A 25,853-nucleotide genomic window follows, 5' to 3' on the forward strand; every position below is an offset into this window, starting at 1 on the left:
ATTGAGCAATTTCTCGCTTCATTCAAGTCCACCAATATGACTGCTTGAGGTCATGGTACATCTTTGTACTTCCAGGATGAATGGATAGGAGGAATTGTGTGCCTCGTTCATGATGACTTTTCTCAAATCACCTTTAGGAACCACAATTCGATCCTCGAAGAAAAGAGTATCTTTGTCATCCAAGCGATAGCACTTGTATTTGGGAATGCCCTTGTCAATACCACGTTTCACCTTCTTCACCATGGTATCCAGGAGTTGTGCCTCACGAATTTGATCTTCCAAAGTAGGAGAGACTATGAGGTTGGCAAGAAAGCCTTGAGGAACAACTTGAAGATTCAGCTTGCGGAAAGCTTCACAAAGATCCGGTTGAAATGGCTTGAGAATTAGACTGTTGCAATAAGCCTTTCTGCTCAGAGCATCTGCAATCACATTCGCCTTGCCAGGAGTATATTCAATACTTGGATTGTACTCTTGAATCATTTCGACCCATCGAGTTTTCCTGAGGTTGAGGTTGGGTTGAGGGAAGATATACTTGGGGCTCTTGTGATCGGTGAAAATGTCCACTTGCCTTCCCAATAAGAGATGTCTCCATGTTATCAATGCATGGACAACTGCCGCCAACTCAAGATCGTGAGTGGGGTAGTTCTTTTCGTTGGGCTTCAACTGACGAGAGGTATAGGCCACAACTTTCTTCTCTTGCATTAACACAACACCGAGACCTTGAAGAGAAGCATCACAGAACACTTCGAATGGCTTGGATTCATCAGGAGGAGTCAAGACATGAGCTGTGACTAGCTTCTCTTTGAGGGTGTTGAAAGCGACGTTACACTCAGGCGTCCAGACATACTTGACATGCTTCTGGAGGAGGTTGGAAAGAGGCTTTGCAATCTTAGAGAAGTTCTCAACGAATCTTCGGCAATAGCTGGCAAGACCAACAAAACTGCGGAGCTGCTTGACATTCTGAGGAGGTTCCCAATTCACAACTGCGGACACCTTCTCGGGATTAACAGCCATGCCCTTGGCAGAGATGATATGACCAAGATAAATAACTTCATCAAGCCAGAACTCACATTTGGAAAACTTCGCATAGAATTGATGCTCTCTGAGCTTGTCGAGCACCAATCGCAAATGTTTGGCATGATCCTGCTTATTCTTGGAGAAGACCAAGATATCATTGAGATACACCAGAACGAATTCATTGGTGTAGGGGTTGAAGATAAAGTTCATCATGCGAGAGAACGTTGGAGGAGCATTGACAAGGCCGAAAGACATGACAGTATATTCATAAGAACCATAGCTTGTTCTGAATGCTGTCTTGGGAATATCTTGTTCACGAATGCGAATCTGATGATAACCCATACGAAGGTCAAGCTTGGAGAATACTTTAGCACCTTTGAGTTGCTCGAAAAGCTCATTGATGTTGGGAAGTGGATACTTGTTCTTGATTGTATTCTTGTTCAATGGACGGTAATCGACGCAAAGTCGGTCCGTGCCATCCTTCTTCTGGACAAAAAGAACTCCACAACCCCAAGGAGATGAACTCGGTCTGATCAAACCCAGACGCTCTTGTTCATCGAGTTGTTTCTTCAATTCCTTCAGCTCCTTGGGTCCAAGCTTGTATGGGCGCTTGCAAACGGGTTCAGTTCCAGGCTCAAGATCAATAACGAACTCGACTGGCCAATGAGGAGGCATACCCGGAAGATCTTCTGGAAAGACATCTTGGTACTCACAAACGAATGGAATTTGAGAAATAGCATCCAACTCGCCCTTCTCATTGAGAGAAAACAACCGAATGGTTTCATCACGAGCGGCATAGATGATAACATCCTCAGAAGGGTGTGTCAATTCAATCTGCCTGGCAGCACAATCAAGCTGAGCCTTGTGCTTAGAAAGCCAGTCCATCCCGAGAATTAGATCAATATCAGAGTTACCAAGAACAATTGGTTTAGCCAGAAATTTGTAGTCGCCCATCTTGATACCGACATTCAGAACCAATAAGGTAGATCTCAAACGCTTAGCCGGAGAAATAACTTGCATTGCTCTAGGTAGCTCCTCTATTTTAAAATTGTGCTTCGATGCAAAAGGATATGACATGAAAGAATGCGATGCACCAGTATCAAATAAGACTTTTGCAGGAATATCATTAACAGGAAGATTACCCATTATCACATCAGTAGATTCCTCCGCTTGCGCTGCATTCATCATATTCACCTTTGCAGACTTTGGATTATGCTTGACCACTGCATTGCTTGAAGATCTCACATGAGGAGGAGGAGGAGGAAGGCACCTTTGATTGAAACACTTGTTCGCGTAGTGACCTTTCTGCTGGCACTTGTTGCAAGTCACTTCTGAGAGCGGACGATGATAAGGAGCATTTGACCTTGGAGCTTGAGGCTGAGACTTGTTCTGATAGCCTGGGTTGGGTGGGTGGGAAGATCCACGACCACCTGAGTTCTTCTGCTGGTAAGGCTGACGAAATGGAGGAGGAGGAAGGTAGAACTTCTGCTGCTTAGCTGCCACTTGTGAGGAAGAAGAAGACTGGACTGCATCCCTGATTCTCTTCTTAGAAGCCTCACACTTGAGTTGAGAACCTTCTTGCTTGAGTACCATATTGTAGAATTGATCAAACTGAGTAGGCTCAACAAGAACGAGAGCTAACTGCAGATCCTCTCTAAGGCCACCTCTGAATTGATAGATCATACTCTTTTCATCAGGAACGTCTTGTTTAGCAAAGCGAGCAAGTTTCTGAAACTGCTTGTTGTATTCGTACACTGACATGTTGCCTTGCTTGAGATTGCGGAACTCCTCACGCTTGCTCTCAACAACACTGGTAGGAATGTGGTGAGCTTTAAAGTCCCGACAGAAATCAGTCCAAGTAATCACTCGACCTCCTCTGGAATCCTTGTATTGCTGGAACCAATCAGCTGCTTGATCCTTGAGCTGAAAAGAAGCGAACTTGACGTAGTCCTCAGGCCTGACATTGCTACATTCAAAATGCTTGTTGATATCCACGAGCCAATCATCGGCGTCTGTGGCCTCGGCACAGTAGCTGAAAGACTTCGGCTGATTTGCAAGGAATTGGTTGAGGGTAGGAAACTGAGGCTGATGATTGAACTGCCCTTGACCTTGATTCCCTTGGTTGCCTTGGCCTTGGTCGCGCTCTTGCATGAGCTGAATCATCATCTCAGCATTGGCGTGTGTGGCTGCCATCAAAGCTTGCCATGCCTCCGGAGGCGGAGGTGGAGGTGGAGGGTTCGCCTGACTCCCATCATTGCGTTCCGGATTCTGACGCGTTGGCGGAGCCATCCTGAAGAGGGTGACATCCGTTAGCATCTTGATAGACAGATAGACAAGTTGAATCAACGGATAGAAATTGCAACATATAGTCTTCACAATAAACATTCGAACAAGGATGAACGAATGAATTCCAAAGCTAAACATCACGTCCATTAAGGTGAGAAGCCACTTGATAAGAGATTGATGAATGAAAATAAAGCAAGGTACAACTGGAACAAATAAGTGGTAAGGATTACCCAATCACAAACCAAATATCTGCGGGAAGAAATGCTAGAGCTACTTGAATCCCACCTATAAACTCCGGAAACTTTCTGGTTATGCAATCAGGTGTTGGGGATACAGGGGAAGCAATATATCTCACCCCAAACTAACAATCCCTACATCCAGGTGTATCCATCCGTCAACACATAACCAAGAAACCTTCGGAAATCGTGTACCTCAACCTTCGAAAAGCATCCATTATACGAGTTATGGCAATACTCCCGAACTCTCGCCCCAGTACTAGGTGGTGTCGAGGTTATCTCACCAACAACTGCATAAAAGAGATTTTCGATGTCGGCAAAACTCAGGTATTCCAGAACTGCAACGATAAAATTGTGACGACAACACCTTGGAGCTCAACTCCTCGGGTCAATGCCTCATAATAGACAGGAGGCACCAAGAACAATGTTCTCGTCACAAAACCATTGGAACGATTCCAAGATACCCGCGTGATCCTAAATTTTTTTAGTGAAATTTGAGGAGAGGAAAGTCAAAACATCTACGTCAGGAGACCTCACCAGAGCGACGAAGGGACTGAGGAGTAAAAAGAATCCTACTCTCCGATATATATAATCCTAAGACTCAAAACATATTTGTTCTAGACTCAACATCGCCAGCAAACAATCAAGCAGGGGGCTCCTAAGTTGGGGACGGCTCTGATTACCAACTTGTTGTTGGGGAACATAGTGGAAATTCAAAATTTTCCTACGAGTCACCAAGATCTATCTATGGAGAGACTAGCAACGAGGGGAAGGAGAGTGCATCTACATACCCTTGTAGATCGCTAAGCGGAAGCGTTCAAGAGAACGGGGTTGAAGGAGTCGTACTCGTCGTGATCCAAATCACCGGAGATCCTAGTGCCGAACGGACGGCACCTCCGCGTTCAACACACGTACAGCCCGGTGACGTCTCCCATGCCTTGATCCAGTAAGGTGAGAGGGAGAGGTTGAGGAAGACTCCATCCAGCAGCAGCACAACGGCATGGTGGTGATGGAGGAGCGTGGCAATCCTGCAGGGCTTCGCCAAGCACCGCGGGAGAGGAGGAGTAAGAGAGGTAGGGCTGCGCCAATAGAGGGAGAAACTCATGTGTTGGGCAGCCCCCAGGCCTCAAGTATTTATAGGGGTAGGGGAGGGGGCTACGCCCCCTCTAGGGTTCCCTCCCCAAGGGTGGCGGCAGCCCCCAGATGCCATCTGGGTGGCGGCCAGAGGGGGAGAGAGGGGAGGCGCGCCTGGGGTGGGCCTTAGGGCCCATCTGCCCTAGGGTTTGCCCCCTCCCACTCTCCCTTGCGCCTTGGGCCCCTTGTGGGGGGCGCACCAGCCCACCTGGGGCTGGTTCCCTCCCACACTTGGCCCATGCAGCCCTCCGGGGTTGGTGGCCCCACTTGGTGGACCCCCGGGACCCTCCCGGTGGTCCCGGTACGTTACCGGAAAAACCCGAAACTTTTCCGGTGACCAAAACAGGACTTCCCATATATAAATCTTTACCTCTGGACCATTTCGGAACTACTCGTGACGTCTGGGATCTCATCCGGGACTCCGAACAACATTCAGTAACCACATACAAACTTCCTTTATAACCCTAGCGTCATCGAACCTTAAGTGTGTAGACCCTACGGGTTCGGGAACCATGCAGACATGACCGAGACGTTCTCCGGTCAATAACCAACAGCGGGATCTGGATACCCATGTTGGCTCCCACATGTTCCACGATGATCTCATCGGATGAACCACGATGTCAAGGACTCAATCGATCCCGTATACAATTCCCTTTGTCTAGCGGTATTGTACTTGCCCGAGATTCGATCGTCGGTATCCGATACCTTGTTCAATCTCGTTACCGGCAAGTCTCTTTACTCGTTCCGTAACACATCATCCCGTGATCAACCCCTTGGTCACATTGTGCACATTATGATGATGTCCTACCGAGTGGGCCCAGAGATACCTCTCCGTTACACGGAGTGACAAATCCCAGTCTCGATTCGTGCCAACCCAACAGACACTTTCGGAGATACCTGTAGTGCACCTTTATAGCCACCCAGTTACGTTGTGACGTTTGGTACACCCAAAGCATTCCTACGGTATCCGGGAGTTGCACAATCTCATGGTCTAAGGAAATGATACTTGACATTAGAAAAGCTTTAGCATACGAACTACGATCTTTGTGCTAGGCTTAGGATTGGGTCTTGTCCATCACATCATTCTCCTAATGATGTGATCCCGTTATCAACGACATCCAATGTCCATGGTCAGGAAACCGTAACCATCTATTGATCAACGAGCTAGTCAACTAGAGGCTTACTAGGGACATGGTGTTGTCTATGTATCCACACATGTATCTGAGTTTCCTATCAATACAATTATAGCATGGATAATAAACGATTATCATGAACAAGGAAATATAATAATAACTAATTTATTATTGCCTCTAGGGCATATTTCCAACAGTCTCCCACTTGCACTAGAGTCAATAATCTAGTTCACATCGCCATGTGATTAACACTCACAGGTCACATCGCCATGTGACCAACATCCAAAGAGTTTACTAGTGTCATTAAACTAGTTCACATCATCATGTGATTAAGACTCAATGAGTTCTGGGGTTTGATCATGTTTTGCTTGTGACAGAGGTTTTAGTCAACCGGTCTGCAACAATCAGATCTGTATGTATTTCGCAATTCTCTATGTCATATTGTAAATGCTGCTTCCACGCTCCACTTGAAGCTATTCCAAATGGTTGCTCCACTATACGTATCCGGTTTGCTACTCAGAGTCATTCGGATAGGTGTTAAAGCTTGCATCGTCGTAACCCTTTACGCCAAACTCTTTACCACCTCCATAATTGAGAAATAAATCCTTATTACTCCAAGGACAATTTTGATCGCTATCTGGTGATCCATTCCTTGATCACCTTTGTACCCTCTTACCAGACATGTGGCAAGACACACATCAGGTGCGGTACATAGCATACATACTATAGACCTACGTCTAAAGCATAGGGGACGACCTTCGTCCTTTCTCTCTTTTCTGCCGTGGTCGAGCTTTAAGTCTTAACTTCATACCTTACATCTCAGATAAGAACTCCTTCTTTGACTGATCCATCTTGAACACCTTCAAGATCATGTCAAGGTATATGCTCATTTGAAAGTATTATTAAGCATTTTGATCTATCCTCATAGATTTTGATGCTCAATGTTCAAGTAGCTTGATCCAGGTTTTCTATTGAAAAACACCTTTCAAATAACCATATATGCTTTCAGAAAATTCTACATCATTTCTGATCAACAATATGTCAACAACATATACTCATCAGAAATTCCATAGTGCTCCCACTCACTTCTTTGGAAATACAAGTTTCTCATGAACTTTGTATAAACCCAAAATCTTTGATCATTTATCAAAGCGCACATTCCAACTCCGAGATGCTTACTCCAGTCCTTAGAAGGATCGCTGGAGCCAGCATACCTTTTAGCATCCTTAGGATCGACAAAACTTTTCTGATTGTATCACATACAACCTTTCCTTACGAAAACTGGTAAGGAAACTCGTTTTGACATCCATCTGCCAGATTTCATAAATGCAGCTAATGCTAACATGATTCCGACGGACTTAAGCATCGCTACGGATGAGAAAATCTCATCGTAGTCAACTCCTTGAACTTGTGAAAAACTCTTCGCCACAAGTCGAGCTTCATAGACGGTGACATTACCGTCCACGTCCGTCTTCTTCTTAAAGATCCATTTATTTCAATGGCTTGCTGATCATTGGGCAAGTCCACCAAAGTCCATGCTTTGTTATGATACATGGATCCTATCTCGGATTTCATGGCTTCTAACCATTTGTCGGAATTTGGGCCCACCATCGCTTCTCCATAGCTCGTAGGTTCATTGTTGTCTAGCAACATGACCTTCAAGACAGGATTACTGTGCCACTCTGAAGTGGTACGCATCCTTGTCACCCTACGAGGTACGGTAGTGACTTGATCCAAAACTTCATGATCACTATCATAAGCTTCTACTTCAATTGGTGTAGGTGCCACAGGAACAACTTCCTATGCCCTGCTACACACTAGTTGAAGTGACGGTTCAATAACCTCATCAAGTCTCCACCATCCTCCCACTCAATTCTTCGAGACAAACTTTTCCTCGAGAAAGGACCCGATTCAAGAAACAATCCCTATTGCTTTCGGATCTGAATTAGGAGGTATACCCAACTGTTTTGGGTGTCCTATGAAGATGCATTTTATCCGCTTTGGGTTCGAGCTTATCAACCTGAAACTTTTTCACATAAGCGTCGCAGCCCCAAACTTTTAAGAAACGACAACTTAGGTTTCTCCAAACGGTGTCGTCTCAACGGAATTACGTGGTACCCTATTAAAGTGAGTGCGGTTGTCTCTAATGCCTAACCCATGAACGATAGTGGTAATTCGATAAGAGACATCATGGTACGCACCATATCCAATAGGGTGCAACTATGATGTTCGGACACACCATCACACTATGGTGTTCCAGGCGGTATTAATTGTGAAACAATTTCCACAATGTCTTAATTGCGTGCCAAAGCTCGTAACTCAGATACTCATCTCTATGATCATATCATAGACATTTTATCCTCTTGTCACGATGATCTTCAACTTCACTCTGAAATTACTTGAACCTTTCAATGAATTCAGACTTGTGTTTCATCAAGTAAATACACTCAGCATCTACTCAAATCATCTGTGAAGTAAGAACATAACGATATCCACTACATGCCTCGACACTCATTGGACTGCACACATCAAAATGTGTTACTTCCAACAAGTTGCTCTCTTGTTCCATCTTACTGAAAACGAGGCTTTTTAGTCATCTTGCCCATGTGGTATGATTCGCATGTCTCAAGTGATTCAAAATCAAGTGAGTCCAAATGATCCATCTACATGGAGTTTCTTCATGCGTACATACCAATAGACATGGTTTGCATGTCTCAAACTTTTCAAAAATGAGTGAGTCCAAAGATCCATCAACATGGAGCTTCTTCATGCGTTTTATACCAATATGACTTACATGGCAGTGCCACAAGTAAGTGGTACTATCATTACTATCTTATATCTTTTGGCATGAAAATGTGTATCACTACGATCGAGATTCAATAAACCATTCCTTTAGGTGCAAGACCATTGAAGGTATTATTCAAATAAACAGAGTAACCATTATTCTCCTTAAATGAATAACTGTATTGCGATAGACATAATCCAATCATGTCTATGTTCAACGCAAACACCAAATGACAATTATTCAGGTTTAATACTAATCTTGATGGTAGAGGGAGCGTGCGATGTTTGATCACATCAAACTTGGAAACACTTCCAACACATATCGTCAGCTCACCTTTAGCTAGTCTCCGTTTATTCCGTAGCTTTTATTTCGAGTTACTAACACTTAGCAACCGAACCGGTATCTAATACCCTGGTGCTACTAGGAGTACTAGTAAAGTACACATTAACATAATGTATATCCAATATACTTCTATCGACCTTGCCAGCCTTCTCATCTACCAAGTATCTAGGGTAATTCTGCTCCGGTGGTTGTTCCCTTTATTACAGAAGCACTTAGTCTCGGGTTTGGGTTCAATCTTGGGTTTCTTCACTAGAGCAGCAGCTGATTTTTGCCGTTTCATGAAGTATCCCTTCTTGCCCTTGCCCTTCTTGAAACTAGTGGTTTCACCAACCATCAACAATTGATGCTCCTTCTTGATTTCTACTTTCACGGTGTCAAACATAGTGAATACCTCAAGGATCATCATATCTATCCTTGACTTTGGAGAAACATCACTATCTCATCTGGAAGATCAACTCCCACTCGATTCAAGTGATTGTTGCACTCAGACAATCTGATCACAAGCTCAACGATTGAGCTTTTCTCCCTTAGTTTGCAGGCTAAGAAAATTGTCGGAGGTCTTATACCTCTTGATGTGGGCACGAGCCTGAAATCCCAATTTCAGCCCTCGAAAACATCTCATATGTTCCGCGACGTTTCGAAAACGTCTTTGGTGCCTCAACTCTAAACCATTTAACTGAACTATCACGTAGTTATCAAAACGTGTATGTCCGATGTTCGCAACATCCACAAACGACGTTTGGGGTTCAGCACACTGAGCGGTGCATTAAGGACATAAGCTTTCTACTGTCCGCATAATCGCTACTGTCAACTTTCAACTATATTTTCTCTAGGAACATATCTAAACAGTGGAACTAAAGCGCGAGCTTACGACATAATTTGCAAAGATCTTTTGACTATGTTCAGGATAATTAAGTTCATCTTATGAACTCCCACTCAGATAGACATCCCTCTAGTCATCTAAGTGATTACATGATCCGAGTCAACTAGGCCGTGTCCGATCATCACGTGAGACGGACTAGTCATCATCGGTGAACATCTTCATGTTGATCGTATCTACTATACGACTCATGCTCGACCTTTCGGTCTCTTGTGTTCCGAGGCCATGTCTGTACATGCTAGGCTCGTCAAGTTAACCTAAGTGTTTCGCGTGTGTAAATCTGTCTTACACCCGTTGTATGTGAACGTAAGAATCCATCACACCCGATCATCACGTGGTGCTTAGAAACGACGAACTTTCGCAACGGTGCACAGTTAGGGGGAACACTTTCTTGAAATTTTAATGAGGGATCATCTTATTTACTACCGTCGTTCTAAGCAAATAAGATGCATAAACATGATAAACATCACATGCAATCAAATAGTGACATGATATGGCCAATATCATTTTGCTCCTTTTGATCTCCATCTTCGGGGCTCCATGATCATCATCGTCACCGGCATGACACCATGATCTCCATCATCATGATCTCCATCATCGTGTCTCCATGAAGTTGTCTCGCCAACTTATTACTTCTACTACTATGGCTACCGGTTAGCAATAAAGTAAAGTAATTACATGGCGTTGTTCAATGACACGCAGGTCATACAATAAATAAAGACAACTCCTATGGCTCCTGCCGGTTGTCATACTCATCGACATGCAAGTCATGATTCCTATTACAAGAACATGATCTCATACATCACATATCATTCATCACATTCTTCTTGGCCATATCACATCACATAGCAATTGCTGCAAAAACAAGTTAGACGTCCTCTAATTGTTGTTGCATCTTTTACGTGGCTGCAATTGGGTTCTAGCAAGAATGTTTTCTTACCTACGAATAACCACAACGTGATTTTGTCAACTTCTATTTACCCTTCATAAGGACCCTTTTCATCGAATCCGCTCCAACTAAAGTGGGAGAGACAGACACCCGCCAGCCACCTTATGCAACTAGTGCATGTCAGTCGGTGGAACCGGTCTCACGTAAGCGTACGTGTAAGGTTGGTCCGGGCCGCTTCATCCCACAATACCGCTGAAGCAAGATAAGACTAGTAGCGGCAAGCAAGTTGACAAGATCTACGCCCACAACAAATTGTGTTCTACTCATGCAATAGAGAACTACGCATAGACCTAGCTCATGATGCCACTGTTGGGAACGTAGCAGAAATTCAAAATTTTCCTACGAGTCACCAAGATCTATCTATGGAGAGACTAGCAATGAGGGGAAGGAGAGTGCATCTACATACCCTTATAGATCGCTAAGCGGAAGCGTTCAAGAGAACGGGGTTGAAGGAGTCATACTCGTCGTGATCCAAATCACCGGAGATCCTAGTGCTGAACGGACGGCACCTCCGCGTTCAACACACGTACAGCCCGGTGACGTCTCCCATGCCTTGATCCAGCAAGCTGAGAGGGAGAGGTTGAGGAAGACTCCATCCAGCAGCAGCACAACGGCGTGGTGGTGATGGAGGAGCGTGGCAATCCTGCAGGGCTTCGCCAAGCACCGCGGGAGAGGAGGAGTAAGAGAGGTAGGGCTGCGCCAATAGAGGGAGAAACTCATGTGTTGGGCAGCCCCCAGGCCTCAAGTATTTATAGGGGAGGGGAGGGGGCTGCGCCCCCTCTAGGGTTCCCGGGGGGAGATCTATTCTCCCAAGGGGGCGGCGGCCAGGGGGGTGGAGTGCCCCCCAAGGCATGTGGTGCGCCCCCTCCACCCTAGGTTTCAACCCTAGGCGCAGGGGGTGGGCCTAGGGGGGCGCACCAGCCCACTATGGGCTGGTTCCCCTCCCACTTCAGCCCATGGGGCCCTCCAGGATGGGTGGCCCCACCCGGTGGGACCCCCGGGACCCTTCCGGTGGTCCCGGTACAATACCGGGTGACCCCGAAACTTTCCCGATGGCCGAAATACCACTTCCTATATATAATTCTTTACTCCGGGACCATTCCGAAACTCCTCGTGGAGTCCGGGATCTCATCTGGGACTCCGAACAACATTCGGTATGCTGCATACTCATATTCATACAAACCCTAGCGTCACCGAACCTTAAGTGTGTAGACCCTACGGGTTCGGGAGACATGCAGACATGACCGAGACGGCTCTCCGGTCTATAACCAACAGCGGGATCTGGATACCCATGTTGGCTCCCACATGTTCCACGATGATCTCATCGGATGAACCACGATGTCAAGGACTCAATCGATCCCGTATACAATTCCCTTTGTCTAGCGGTATTGTACTTGCCCGAGATTCGATCGTCGGTATCCGATACCTTGTTCAATCTCGTTACCGGCAAGTCTCTTTACTCGTTCCGTAACACATCATCCCGTGATCAACCCCTTGGTCACATTGTGCACATTATGATGATGTCCTACCGAGTGGGCCCAGAGATACCTCTCCGTTACACGGAGTGACAAATCCCAGTCTCGATTCGTGCCAACCCAACAGACACTTTCGGAGATACCTGTAGTGCACCTTTATAGCCACCCAGTTACGTTGTGACGTTTGGTACACCCAAAGCATTCCTACGGTATCCGGGAGTTGCACAATCTCATGGTCTAAGGAAATGATACTTGACATTAGAAAAGCTTTAGCATACGAACTACGATCTTTGTGCTAGGCTTAGGATTGGGTCTTGTCCATCACATCATTCTGCTAATGATGTGATCCTGTTATCAACAACATCCAATGTCCATGGTTAGGAAACGTAACCATCTATTGATCAATGAGCTAGTCAATAGAGGCTTACTAGGGACATGGTGTTGTCTATGTATCCACACATGTATCTGAGTTTCCTATCAATACAATTATAGCATGGATAATAAATGATTATCATGAACAAGGAAATATAATAATAACTAATTTATTATTGCCTCTAGGGCATATTTCCAACACTTGTAACACCCACGGTGCGGCTATATCTCACGTGTCGAAGCACGACTTAGAGGCATAACCGCATGGTGGTTTTGTCGCAAGAAGGGTCAACTTCACACAATCCCATGTAATGAACAAGAATGGGATAAAGAGATTTGGCTTACAATCGCCACTTCACACAATACATAATTAAGATCATACATCATTCAAAATACACTCATAGACCGAGTACGGTCAAATCCAAATGAAAAGAAGACAACCCCAAATGCTAGATCCCCGATCGTCCCGACTGGGCTCCACTACTGATCATCTGGAAACGAAACATAGTAACGGCCAAGGTACTCGTCAAACTCCCACTTGAGCTCGGTCGCGCCATCTGCGCTGGTATCCTCGGCACCTGCATCTGTTTTGGTAGAATCTGTGAGTCACGAGGACTCAGGAATCTCACACCCGCGAGATCAAGACTATTTAAGCTCATAGGCAGGAAAGGGTTAATATGGTGGAGCTGCAGCAAGCACTAAGCATATATGGTGGCTAGCATAGGCAAGTGAGAGCGAGAAGAGAAGCAACGCATCGGTCGAGAAGCTAGAAGCAATCAAGAAGTGATCCTGAAAACTACTTACGTACATACATAACACAAACCATGTTCACTTCCCGGACTCCGCCGAGAAGAGACCATCACGGCTACACACACTGTTGATGCATTTTAATGAAGTCAAGTGTCAAGTTATCTACAACTGGACATTAACAAATTCCCATCAGCCTCATAACCGCGGGCACAACTTTCGAAAGATAATATACCCTGCAGGGGTGTCCCAACTTAGCCCATCATAAGCTCTCACGGTCAACGAAGGATATACCTTCTCCCGGGAAGACCCGATTGGTCTCGGAATCCCGGTTCGCAAAACATTTCGACAATGGTAAAACAAGACCAGCAAGACCACCCGACTGTGCCGACAAATCCCGATAGGAGCTGCACATATCTCGTTCTCAGGGCACACCAGATGAGACAGGCTATGAGTAAAACCAGACTTCGAGTTTCCCCGAGGTGGCCCCGCAGGCGGCTCGGTTTGGACCAACACTCGAAGGAGCACTGACCAGGGGGGGTCTAAAATAAAGATGACCCTCGGGCTCGCGAAAACCCAAGGGAAAAAGGCTTAGGTGGCAAATGGTAAAACCAAAGTTGGGCCTTGCTGGAGGAGTTTTATTCAAAGCGAACTGTCAAGGGGGTCCCATAAATCACCTAGCCGTGTAAAGAACGCAAAATCAAGGAACATAACACCGGTATGACGGAAACTAGGGCGGCAAGAGTGGAACAAGACACCAGGCATAAGGCCGAGCGTTCCACCCTTTACCAAGTATATAAGGTGCATTAATTAAACAAGAGATATTGTGATATCCCGAAATATCCATGTTCCGACCAGGAACAAACTTCATCTTCACCTGCAACTAACAACGCTATAAGAGGGGCTGAGCAAAAGCGGTGACATAGCCAAACAATGGTTTGCTAGGACAGGATGGTTAGAGGTTTGACATGGCAATAGGGAGGCATGATAAACAGTGCTAGGTAGAGCTAACATAGCGAAAGAGCACATACTTGTCTAGGACAGGATGGTTAGAGGTATGGTCATCTTGCCTGCAAAGTTTTCAGAATTGTCGAAGGCTTGATCCTCGTTAGCGTACTCAATAGATTCCGCGTGCACGTACTTGTCTCCCGGCTCTACCCAAAGCAAGAACACAAGCAATGGAACCACAATAAATCACGGTGCAATGCACAAGCCACATGATGCAATACATGTCATGATATGCGAGATGTGATATGCAATGTGTATGCGTGCTCCGGGAGGAAAAAGGATGAACAAGGCATCAACTTGGCAAACCAAGTATGCCTCTGGAAAAATGAGGTGATTTCGGTTGAAATCGATATAAGGATCACCGGGAACGGATGCACGGTTTGCAAATGGCAAGCAAAACAAGAATGGCACAAATCTGCGATTAACAGCACGATGCTACTTAGCATGCAACAAGAAACTATGCTACAACACCCCAACATAAAAACAAAGCATATGACAGTGATCTAAAGGAGATGCTTGACAAAAAAGGAACATTAAGCTACGGCTAAATCACACCATAAAAGGTTCAAACAAGCATGGCAAAAGTGCAAAAGATATCAGCTTCACATATTTAGTGAAAATACTGAAAATGGCAGAAACAGCATCAGGAAGCAATTTTTAGGGCAAGCAAACATCATGCTACAGGAACATATATTATCAAAACAAGACATGGCATGATTCTACTCAAAGCATAGAACAAAAGTTCCTTACTGACCATGCGCCAAAAGGGCAAAGAAAATATGATGGCTCCCATGCAAACATAGCAACTTTTATTAACAGTTCCAGACTTAGTGAAGTTTCAAGACATGGCAAAAATAGATTCAACATGGCATATTTACAAGCTTCATTAACTCACTACAAGGCATGTCATGACAAGTAACAAGTTCTAGCAGGAAGTATACATGACAATGAAACTACCCCTGTGCAAAACAACCACATAGCATATTTGCATGAACAAACACATAAAAGACAAAACAGCAACATGAAGTAAAATGACATGTTCATGAACTTGCTCAAATGCAGAAACTAATGCCACCACTGGATTGGTGGGATTTTTCTACCCCAAAAACATATATAATATGTTGGGGTTGCTGTAGAAAAATCATCACAAGTGCAATTAGTTAAAAACTGCCCTAAATGGAATATGACAGAAATGGCATTTTCCTTGTTTGGAAACGTCCAAAAATGGACTTGCCCGAAAGGGAAAACGGGGACTTGCCATAAATGGAAAGCGCGGGGATAAGGGCAAAAAATATAGAAGGAGGAGGGCGCTGAGAGGCTGACTGGTGGGACCCTGATGTCATAGTGACATCTGTTAATTATGCACAGAGGGAATAAAAAGGGGGCGCGCCTGGGATTCGAACCCAGGTCTCCTGCTTCAGAGCGTGCTGGAGCAACCAGAGGGCCATGCATGCGTACATGACTAGGAAGGGGCTCGGCCTCCATTGAACCATTGGAAGGTCAAGCCTTCTTCCCCACCGCACGGGGAAGATGGTGACGGCGCTGGCGGGTAACGACATCGACCACCAGAGCAGTGGAACACTGGCGGGGGTGCAGGATTGGGAGGCATTGCTGCTACGGGTCGCGCGTGTGCATGCGCGCATGTGTGGGTGTGTGCACACATGAACTTGCGTCCATGGCGGCTAGGTGCAGCGAGGCGAAGCGAAGGCGAGCTGCGGCACGAGCACGGGCTGCGTGACGCTGCTCTGCTGCAAGGGTGTGAGCAGGTCATGGTGCGCGAGGGTATACAGAGCGGGGAACACTCAGGCACGCTACGGTAGAACAGCAACTTCGCACAAAAAAATTCAGAGATTGTCGGAGCACTGCAAGCGCAGCGAAGACATGGATCGGACGAGTCCTACAGGTGCCTACATGCAAATGGATGGATGGGAGAGGGAGGAGCGTTACCCAGCTCACCCTAGGACACGACGGGGTCGATGGAGACATGCTGGAGGCGACGAGAGGGAGCTCTGAACTTGGCGGGGCTGCTGTCTGTGAAGCAGGGGAGGAAGAGGACGACGGGGAGGTAGGCGGACTTGACGATCCCAGGCGAGGAAGAGGACGACAGGGACGTAGTCGACGTCGTGGAGGAAGACGGACGATGTTGGCAAGGCGGAGGTGGCCGGAGTGCACGCCGGCAACGGCTATCCCGAGCTCGAGCTGAAGCTCGGTCGGTTCATGGCGGGCAGGGCGACAGCGAGGCGTGGCTCGGCTTACCTGGCGGTGGCGAGGGAAGGAGAGGAGGGGGATCGGTTGAAGGGAGACCCTAGGGCACCGGGGGCAACTTTATAGGGGTCTATGGAGCTTCTCCGGCCGTCAAATCAACGAGGTTGTCGACGTGGACATGCTGGATGTGCGCTGTACAGGAGGTTGACGATGCCTCTGAACGCGTGGGCTGGATGGGCTGCGCCTGGCTGTGGTGCCTAGGTGGGCTGCTGGCTGCGGGAGGCTCAGCGGGGGGCGGTGCTGCTGCTGGGCTGCTCTGCTGCTGCTATTCTCTTTTCTTCGACCAGAAAAAAACAAGAAAGCACAGAGAGCTAAAAGAGGTGTTGGGGAGATATAAAAATATGTCTGGGGTCCTGGTATTATGGAATAATTTAATAAATTGGTTTGGGCATTTTAGAGGTAGAAAAATAAAACAAGTTTGAATATAATTCAAACTTGTGTCATTTTTGAACCTGACCAAAACAACTTCAAATAAGGAGATATTTGGCAGAGAGGTTTAGGCCATGGAGCAAGATTTATAAAGAGAAGATGAACATTTAAGGAGAAGGTAAAAGGTGCACTTGCAAAATGAAAGAAAGGAAAGGAAGGAGAATTGGTGATGATGCAAGATTTATGCATTGAACATGCAACAACATAATATGTATGAGATCACAACATGCACATGATGAGTATGGAATGCAAAATGACAAGAGGCACAAATGCAATATGGTAAGGTGAGCATGACAATGAAAAGAGTAAACCCCATAACCAAACAAGATGAGGCCAAACATGATAAAAACCCACAAGAATTGGATGAAGGTCAAGTTGATATATTGCAAATTGGGACATGTTACATCTGGGGTGTTACACCTCCCCACTTAGAGTTCTGCTTAACGGGTGTCGTTGGTGATTCCAGACACCGGTAAATCAGGGTGGTGTGTGCAGTAAGGTGTGTTTTCAATTAAAAGACCGTAGACGGAATTAGTCCCGATGGACTAACGGAATCAATTACTCGTGGGTAAAGAGTACACCCTCTGCAGAGATTATATCTATTCGAATAGCCATGTCCATGCTTAAGGACTACAGTCTGGGATGGGTCAAATGTCAGTCTTAGTGTCAGTCTTCGGAGGGAAAGATTGCTAAACCAGAACATGGACCATGAGTTGTGACTCATGATGATTATGATTACTATTATTATGGACTAACCATTTATATTATTTGAATTATTGAGTATCCCTGGGATGGTCCTACCTCCTCGATATTCACTATGATTATTCTCTTATGAGCCCTTTATATGGTGTCGCTCAGACGCCTGACTGTGGCATGCTTGTCATTTAAATTATATATAGGCCCTTTATGTGGTGTCGCTCAGACGCCCGACTGTGGCATGCTTGTCATTTAAATTATGTATAAGCCCTTTATGTGGTGTCGCTCAGACGCCCGGCTGTGGCATGCTTATCATTTAAATTATTTATAAGCCCTTTATATGGTGTCGCTCAGACGCCCGACTGAGGCATGCTTTAATTTGTTGTCCTTTCGAGGCGTCGCTTCAGACACCCGATCGGTGCATTCTATTTTTACTCCATTATTGCATATTCATGTTGTATATGAATAACCTGCTTGTGTGCATCATGGATTTTATTTTGTGACTGACGTTGTGATCATAGCATAATTCAGAGAATGATTATCATTTATTGTATTATACCTGTGTTCATAATGTTTGTGAGTACATTCAAAAGTACTCACTGGCTTGTCCCTGGCTATTGTCTTGGCCAGATTTATTGCACGGAGAGGAGCGTTGCGATGACAGCCCTGGAGCCTACGTAAAGATGATAGCAGCCTCACGAAGATAGGAGTTATACTGGTCAGCTGTTCCTGTGGGAAATGGAGTCCCATAGACGCTGATGAACCACAAACCGCTTCCGCCATCAGCCACTAGAATCCTCGTGTTGTAATTCATAGGCCAGAATGGTCTTGTACTACATATTATGTATTTTGCTTAGAGTTTCTATATCGAGTTGGTGTCTCATCAGCTATCAGTAATCCTGGGGCTGGTGAGCACAAGGGCCATTTTCTGGGAAATTAATATCCCGAAAATCCGATCTTGACAACCTTGGTATTAGAGCCAGGCTGACCATTAGTTAATCCTATCTTAGCCAGGTCAATAAACCTAGATTAACCAATCCACCAGACCTTAACCTAACCCCGGCCAAGTTTCTCGTGTAAGATAGCCACACAGTGACCCCGACACTTTTTGGCAGTCGGTGCCCAACCTATCAGCCTAGCCTGTCAGTCACGCGCTAGTGACCGACACATAAATTGTCTCATTCACAAGCGTGCGAAGGAAGACTCCGTCCCCTTTTTCTATAAAAAGGACATGCTACCCTCAACCCAGCACAGCACAACCTCTTTTCCCAAACCAAGCCGTAATGCCTGGCCCCGTTGTGCACAATGAGACCACAGCAACCAACCTTGGAGGTTTTGTGACCGTGCTAGCAAACCTCACCCGCCGTGCCTTTGCATTAGAAGAGCCCTCAGAGTATGTTGTGTACCAGGGGCCCATGAGCGGTGAAAGCCGTCAATTCTGGGCCACTGTGCACATATATGGTAGGGGTCTATCTCCAGAACGCCCCTACAGGTTCACCGGAAGGACAACTTCCTTTGAGCCACAAGCCATCCAACTAGTTGCTCGAGAGGCTGTAGTTCGACTCAGGCACTTGTCGCCCAGAGTTAACTGTTGCTCGTTCTACTACTACCCCAGCCGTGACGGGTATGGTAGGCCACCCAAGGTTGCCAACGGAGATCACGAGACGGATCCTCATTATTGCATCTGGTGCGCTATGTAAGTGCACTAGAGGAACTGTTCGATCAAATCACCCTTGATTTGATCACAACTCGTGGAGAGCTGGTTCGCCGAGCCCAGGCAAGAGGAGATGATGAGCCCGACGCCGACAACCCAGTCATGCTGTTCGGAAAACCGATCGAGTCCTTGAGGTTTGCCCCAGCCATCGACCAAAATACTTTAGTGTCCCTAGAAGTGCTTTGTCGCCTTTTGCGAACACGCTCCAACGGGATTGTGGCCAACAACCCCCGCGATGGTCATCATCGCTACCCTGACCCTGCAGCCCCTCAACTCCATCCAGCTAACCCAGATGGTGAAACCCGTGCAGAAGCTTCGACGTCCACAAGGCACGCCCGCTTAGATATTAACGAGGTAGTCTAAGTCACTCGAGTAGTACCGAGTCTCAGTATGTCCACGCCCTGTAATTGTGTAATCTTGCATCACCATAAATAAACGCAGTCTGCTTGTGTGCTCCTATTTTGAATAGTAGCCATGCATAAATATGTTAGTGTGCGGTTGCATTTTTAATTCTGGGCACAACTACCAAAAACCACCCCGACGACACCCATAGTAACACATCACTTTTGTGAGATATGTGTATCTGTAGCATTGACCCCGCCCCCATAGAGCAGATTCGACAAACTAGTTACCCCACACCATAATCGATAACCAAGCCCCAATGCTATATAAACGGCCACCTCGTAACCTTGCCAAGTATCCCTCACCTGGTACACAACTCTCACGGCCATTTCTTTGCCATGCCAAGCCCTAGCATTTATCTGAGAACCCGAGATGCAACCCCAGGTAGTTTTGTTAAAATATTGTGGGACTTTACCTGCAGTACCATGAGTGCTATCTGTCCACCCCAGTGCGAGTTGCTCAAAGTGAGGATCACCCCATCCACCTCGAAATATTGGGCAGTGGTGCACATTCCTCCCACAAACCAAACCACGACCCAACAAAAGTCTCCTTTGTGGGGAAATCTATGCCAACTCCGCAAATGGCCATAGAAGCTTATGCGTACGAAGCGCTTGCTCGCCTTTGATTTGCGATACCCTATGCCAGCGAACGGAGGTATTATTACTTTCCGAGTCGTGCAGCACCTGGGGAAGTAACATCTTTTCCCGATGGACAAATCAAGAGAGACCCAGTACTGGCCAACCTTGCCCAGTATGTCATCGCTCAAGAGCGTTTAACCCAACGAGTAATGGGTTATCTCCAGAACCTCGCTGATTTAAATCCTCAGATCGCCATCGGCAGACCACTGAGGCCCGACCAGGAGAGTCGCGTTCATCGACTAGTCAATCCGCTTCCCCCGATAGAAGAAGAGTGTGCCCCAATCGCAGAGACGTTTTCTCAGGACCCCGTCCATTTACGTTGTCATTGTAAACGTCACTGCTATGTTTATTGTCTCAACATTTATTTGTGTGTTGCAACTTATGCATGGTGTCCTAAAAATTGTGTGATGAATTAAATTTTTAGTTAAAGTGAGTGGTTTCTACCGGTGTTAATTTTTATTAACTGTTTGCACTCTCGGTAAATTTTGAAGTGAGATTTTTTCCCTGAGTTGTTGTGACATATATCTCTTTACGACATAGATTTTTATTCCCGCAGCACCACGACAGCAGACACACAACCACAACCACTCGACCATGTGCACTAATTGCAAATACACGTGCACATGTTTACACCTAACTGATCACCTCACTAGCACCACAGTCTCTAAGGGAGAGATTTGTGGGTAATTATTCGGGTACAAGTTACCTCCAGCACACTAACAACAGATAGCACCCGACACTGCACTTAATCCTCATGATCACCGCCACCGCGGAGAGCTAACACTCGAGCGGCCGCATCACGACGATCATCGAAGATCATCACGCACAAGAGCATAGAGAACCCCAGCAATGCCGCCAACCCTCCGCACATCAGGATCACGTACCAGTCCGGCATCACCTCCGCCATTAGAGCCTCGTCTCGAGCTCCTGCAAATAGAAATGGAGGAGAAGGAAGGAGAAGGAGAAGTGAGGCCAGGTGAGAGAAAGAAGAAAGGTGCACCTCGGTCATTTTATAGCTCGAGATTGGTGTACGGTGGGCGAAGTCCACTAGCGCTGCTCGTCGCTCGATCGCCGGTGTTCGGAGGCGAATCCGCGAGCAGTGCCGACAGTGCACTGGCCCGCGAGGTGAGTGCATGCTGTGCCGGTAGCTAGCACGCCGCGCACTACCACATTACGGCCTAGATGCTCTACGCGCTAGGCGTCGCCGGTGAAGAAAGTGCGGGAAAGCGCGCGCGAGAGAAGAAGAAGAGAGAGCCAGAGGTAGAAGAAGAGACTGACAGTGGGCCCTGGGTCCAGCTGTCAGCCAGAGAGAGCACTGTGCTCTCGGGTGCAACCAGCGTATTTTAGAAATTTAGAAATTTTATTCTAAATTTACTATAACCAAAAGTAGAAATTACTCGTTTTCCCCAACCGTAGATTTTTCCACGCAACACCAGTATTCCACACTGTAGTTTTACACAATTTAATTGCCCACTAACTGTAGCCACAATATGATGGTTATTTTTGTGATATTGCCTTGTAATGGTAGGAGTAATATATTTTTTTACAACCCTTAGCAAATCTTGAGGACGAGATTTTTCTTAAGGGGGGTAGTGTTGTAACACCCCAAATATTTATTAATTAAAATTTTTCCTTGGTAAATTAAACTTTTATTTTCTGGATTTTCTTTGGGTTCAGAACCACTCTTTTCTTCTGAGTTTTTCCTCCAAATAGAAAACCTTTCAAAAATATTGTTGGACTTGTATATCCTCTCCAGAAAGATTTCTTTTATCAGTGGAATTATTTATATGATTATCTTCCCAGAGCTCTGTTTCTCTTTAAAATGATTTTTATAAGATTTAGGGTCCCATTTGCACTACAACCCTTTTAAATACTCCTTTAAAAATTCCACAAAAATTTGGGGATGACATGTGATGTTCCTAAATCACTTTTATGCAAAAACCTCTCTTAGTCATTTGGGGATTTTGAGCCCTACCTCAAGTTTTCAAATCTGGATCAGTTTGTGGTTTGCACTGCAACCTATTTAATTATTTCTCTAAAAATTACATAAAAATTTGGAGATGTCAGTAGATGCATATAATTCATTTTTATGCAAAAACCCATGAGTGTTCTATGAAAAATTTGAGAAAATCCTCCTCTTTTGCTCTCTGGCTCAGTAGGGTGTTTTCTACTGCAACTCTACTTTAGTTTGCTCTGTTGCCCATGATTCTTTTTCCTGCTTATAGTCCACCCTACCAAACCCTTAAGTCTAGGAGATTGGACCCATTGGAATATTTTTTGTCCATGCAATAAAGCCCTTCACTTTCTGTCCAGATTTAGTTTTCTCAAAAACTTGCACTAACAAGTTTCTGGTTTTGCCCTAACAAACTTGCCACCCTCTTTATCATCCAAAGAGACTATGATCTGGAGTTTTTGGCCACCCCAAGAGTTGCGTAGATGCCCTTGGCATTCTATCGAACACCTTGAGTGCATGAACAGAATTGGCATGAACCTTAGTTTGCATTCTGAACCTGCTTGATTTGCAAAACCAGCATGTCCACTAAGCTCCTAAGTAACTCTAACCTAGACCTGTTAATCCCCAGCCTCATCCAAGCCCCCTAGCACGCGCTGGCTTTGCGTTGAGCACCTGGCGTGCATGCGCGGGGCGCGCCCAGAGCGCACGTTTTGCACGCGCATGCACCGAGTCGCCGCGTCCCACTGCCACCTCCCCGCACTCATCCTAGCCCCTTCCCACTCGCAGCCAACATGCCCGACCCCTCCCTCGCTGCAGAGCTGCCCTGGCCCCCTCCTGGCGCCCCACAGCGCCACCACCGCAAGCCGCCGACGCCGCAGGAGGCCTCTGCCATGGACGGCGCCGCCCGAGCCACTCCAGCGTGCCAGCTGCCCTCTGGAACAGCTCGAGCTCATCCGCGAGCCCGTCCGCTAGTGCATGTTGCCGCCACGTCGTCCTGCAGCAACAGAACGGAGGTTCGCCTATGACCTTATCCCTGGCCGCCGCGGAACCGACTTAGATACGCTATAAAAGGAGCCCCCGAGCCCGTCCAGACCTCAAGCGACCTCAAGCCTTTCCTCCAAAGCCCCCACGGCCAGCAATCGACGGCAGGAAGCCTTCTTCCTCGTCTCCGATCAGTTCGGCTGCCGCCACACTCCGGTGCCGTGCGGCTAAAGTAGAGCCTCCCCCGTCCATCCAGTGCTTCCATCCTTCTCCCCTCGACCGTGCGGAGCTGCCCAGCCTCTCAGCTTTGATCGGGAGCCATCATAGCCCAAGACCCTAACCCAACAGAAGTTGCCGTCCGCCGCAAAGCTCGCCGCCAGTGACTCCCTTCATCCCCGCCACCCTCTCGACCACTGGGAGGACCGCCCTGGGCTGGCGGAACCATCCCTGCCCTTGGAACCCCGTGGGGAGCCGCTATTCGCCGGCGTTGATCGCCGGAGCTCCGCCTCCGCTCGGATAGAGGAGGAAGGAGGCGGGCGACTGGTCAAACCTGACCAGTGGGCCCAAGGGACCCACTGTAAGTGACCCATGCGCCGGTCCATGCTGGCATAAGTGGAAGCGTAAAGCGCAGAGTACGCTTTCCCCCTCGAACCGTTTTTTTCTGTTTCTTTTATTTATTTATTTAAAAACAAAATTTGACTAAACTTTGACTGGCCATAACTCTTTAAATATAAGTCCAAATGACTTGATTCTTTTTCTGTTGTTTCTCAAATTTGGTCTAGTTTATTTTCATATTTATTTGAAAATTTTCCAAACAAATTTATTGTACTATTTTGAAACTATGTGTTGAATTCAAATTTTCTTAAAATAGGATTATGGAGAGAGGAGAAAACTTTCAAAAGTTTTGGAATGCACCCTGCCTCTCCACAACTTGAAGGCAAACATTCTGAACCCTGGCATAATATTGTTGTGTGTTGATTTATACAGTTACACCACCACCTTAACATGAAGTACTCGTTATTTTATGTGATTATATGATCATACTCATGAGTGCATAATGAATGTCCCTTGCTGTTGGAACTTGATATGCTTGTGTCAGCAAGCACCCTCGTATGCCCTTCATGCCTATCAGAAGGAATCCGGGAAAGCCTCTGTCTTGGGTGGACACGAGCTTGTCTCTAGTCTTCGTCGAGACGGTTGTGTCCGGTATGGCTTAGTGAGGCATGAGGAGCGGTGATTTCTGTCTGTTGGTTGAAACATAATGGTTATGCTAATTATGCAGGGAATACTTAAACCTCCTAAGTCGGCCGTAGATCGAGTCTTGTTCCAGTAACCCCCATACTTGTTTCATACTGCCACTTGTCCCTGCCATAGGTAGGGTATGGTTCAATAAGTTGTCAACACCTTCCTAACACACCGTACAGAGAGGCCATGGTGGAAGATACCAGCTGCATCCGGTAGGTATGCCACCTGCTCCGGGGGCATGGGTGTTTCCGGTTGTAGCCGAGGGGGTAGCTCCCCTAGTCTGCGCGCATTATAAATTTTGTGATCCCATGCTAATCGAGGTTGTAGCCTCCCCACTTAGAGTTTTGCTTAACGGGTGTCGTGGGTGATTCCAGACACCGGTAAGTCAGGCTTGTGTGTGCGGTCAGGTGAGTTTTCAATTAAAAGACCATAGATGGAATTAGTCCCAATGGACTAACGGAATCCGTTACTCGTGGGTAAAGAGTACACCCTCTGCAGAGATTATATCTATTCGAATAGCCGTGTCCATGGTTGCTACCTCTTGAGCACTGCGTTGGATTTCGTCGAAGAGAGAGGATGATGTAGTAAAGTAGCGTAAGTATTTCCCTCAGTTTTTGAGAACTAAGGTATCAATCTAGTAGGAGATCACGCACAAGTCCCTCGTACCTACACAAAATGATAGCTACTTGCAACCAACGTGATTAGGGGTTGTCAATCCCTTCACGGTCACTTACGAGGGTGAGATCTGATAGAGATGATAAATAATATTTTTGGCATTTTTGATATAGAGATGCAAAGTAAAAAGTAAAAGGTAAAGTAAAAATAAAGCAAGTAAATAAAGTAATGGAGATTGATATGATGAGAATAGACCCGGGGGCCATAGGTTTCACTAGTGGCTTCTCTCAAGAGCATAAGTATTCTACGGTGGGAGAACAAATTACTGTTGAGCAATTGATAGAAAAGCGAATAATTACGAGATTATCTAGGTATGATCATGTATATGGGCATCACGTCCAAGACAAGTAGATCGAAATGATTCTGCATCTACTACTATTACTCCACTCATCGACCGCTATCCAGCATGCATCTAGAGTAATAAGTAAAATAGAGTAACGCGTTAAGCAAGATGACATGATGTAGAGGGATAAATTCATGCAATATGATA

The sequence above is a fragment of the Triticum aestivum genome, chromosome 1B (assembly GCF_018294505.1).
Source record: "Triticum aestivum cultivar Chinese Spring chromosome 1B, IWGSC CS RefSeq v2.1, whole genome shotgun sequence".
Classification (NCBI taxonomy): Eukaryota; Viridiplantae; Streptophyta; class Magnoliopsida; order Poales; family Poaceae; genus Triticum; species Triticum aestivum.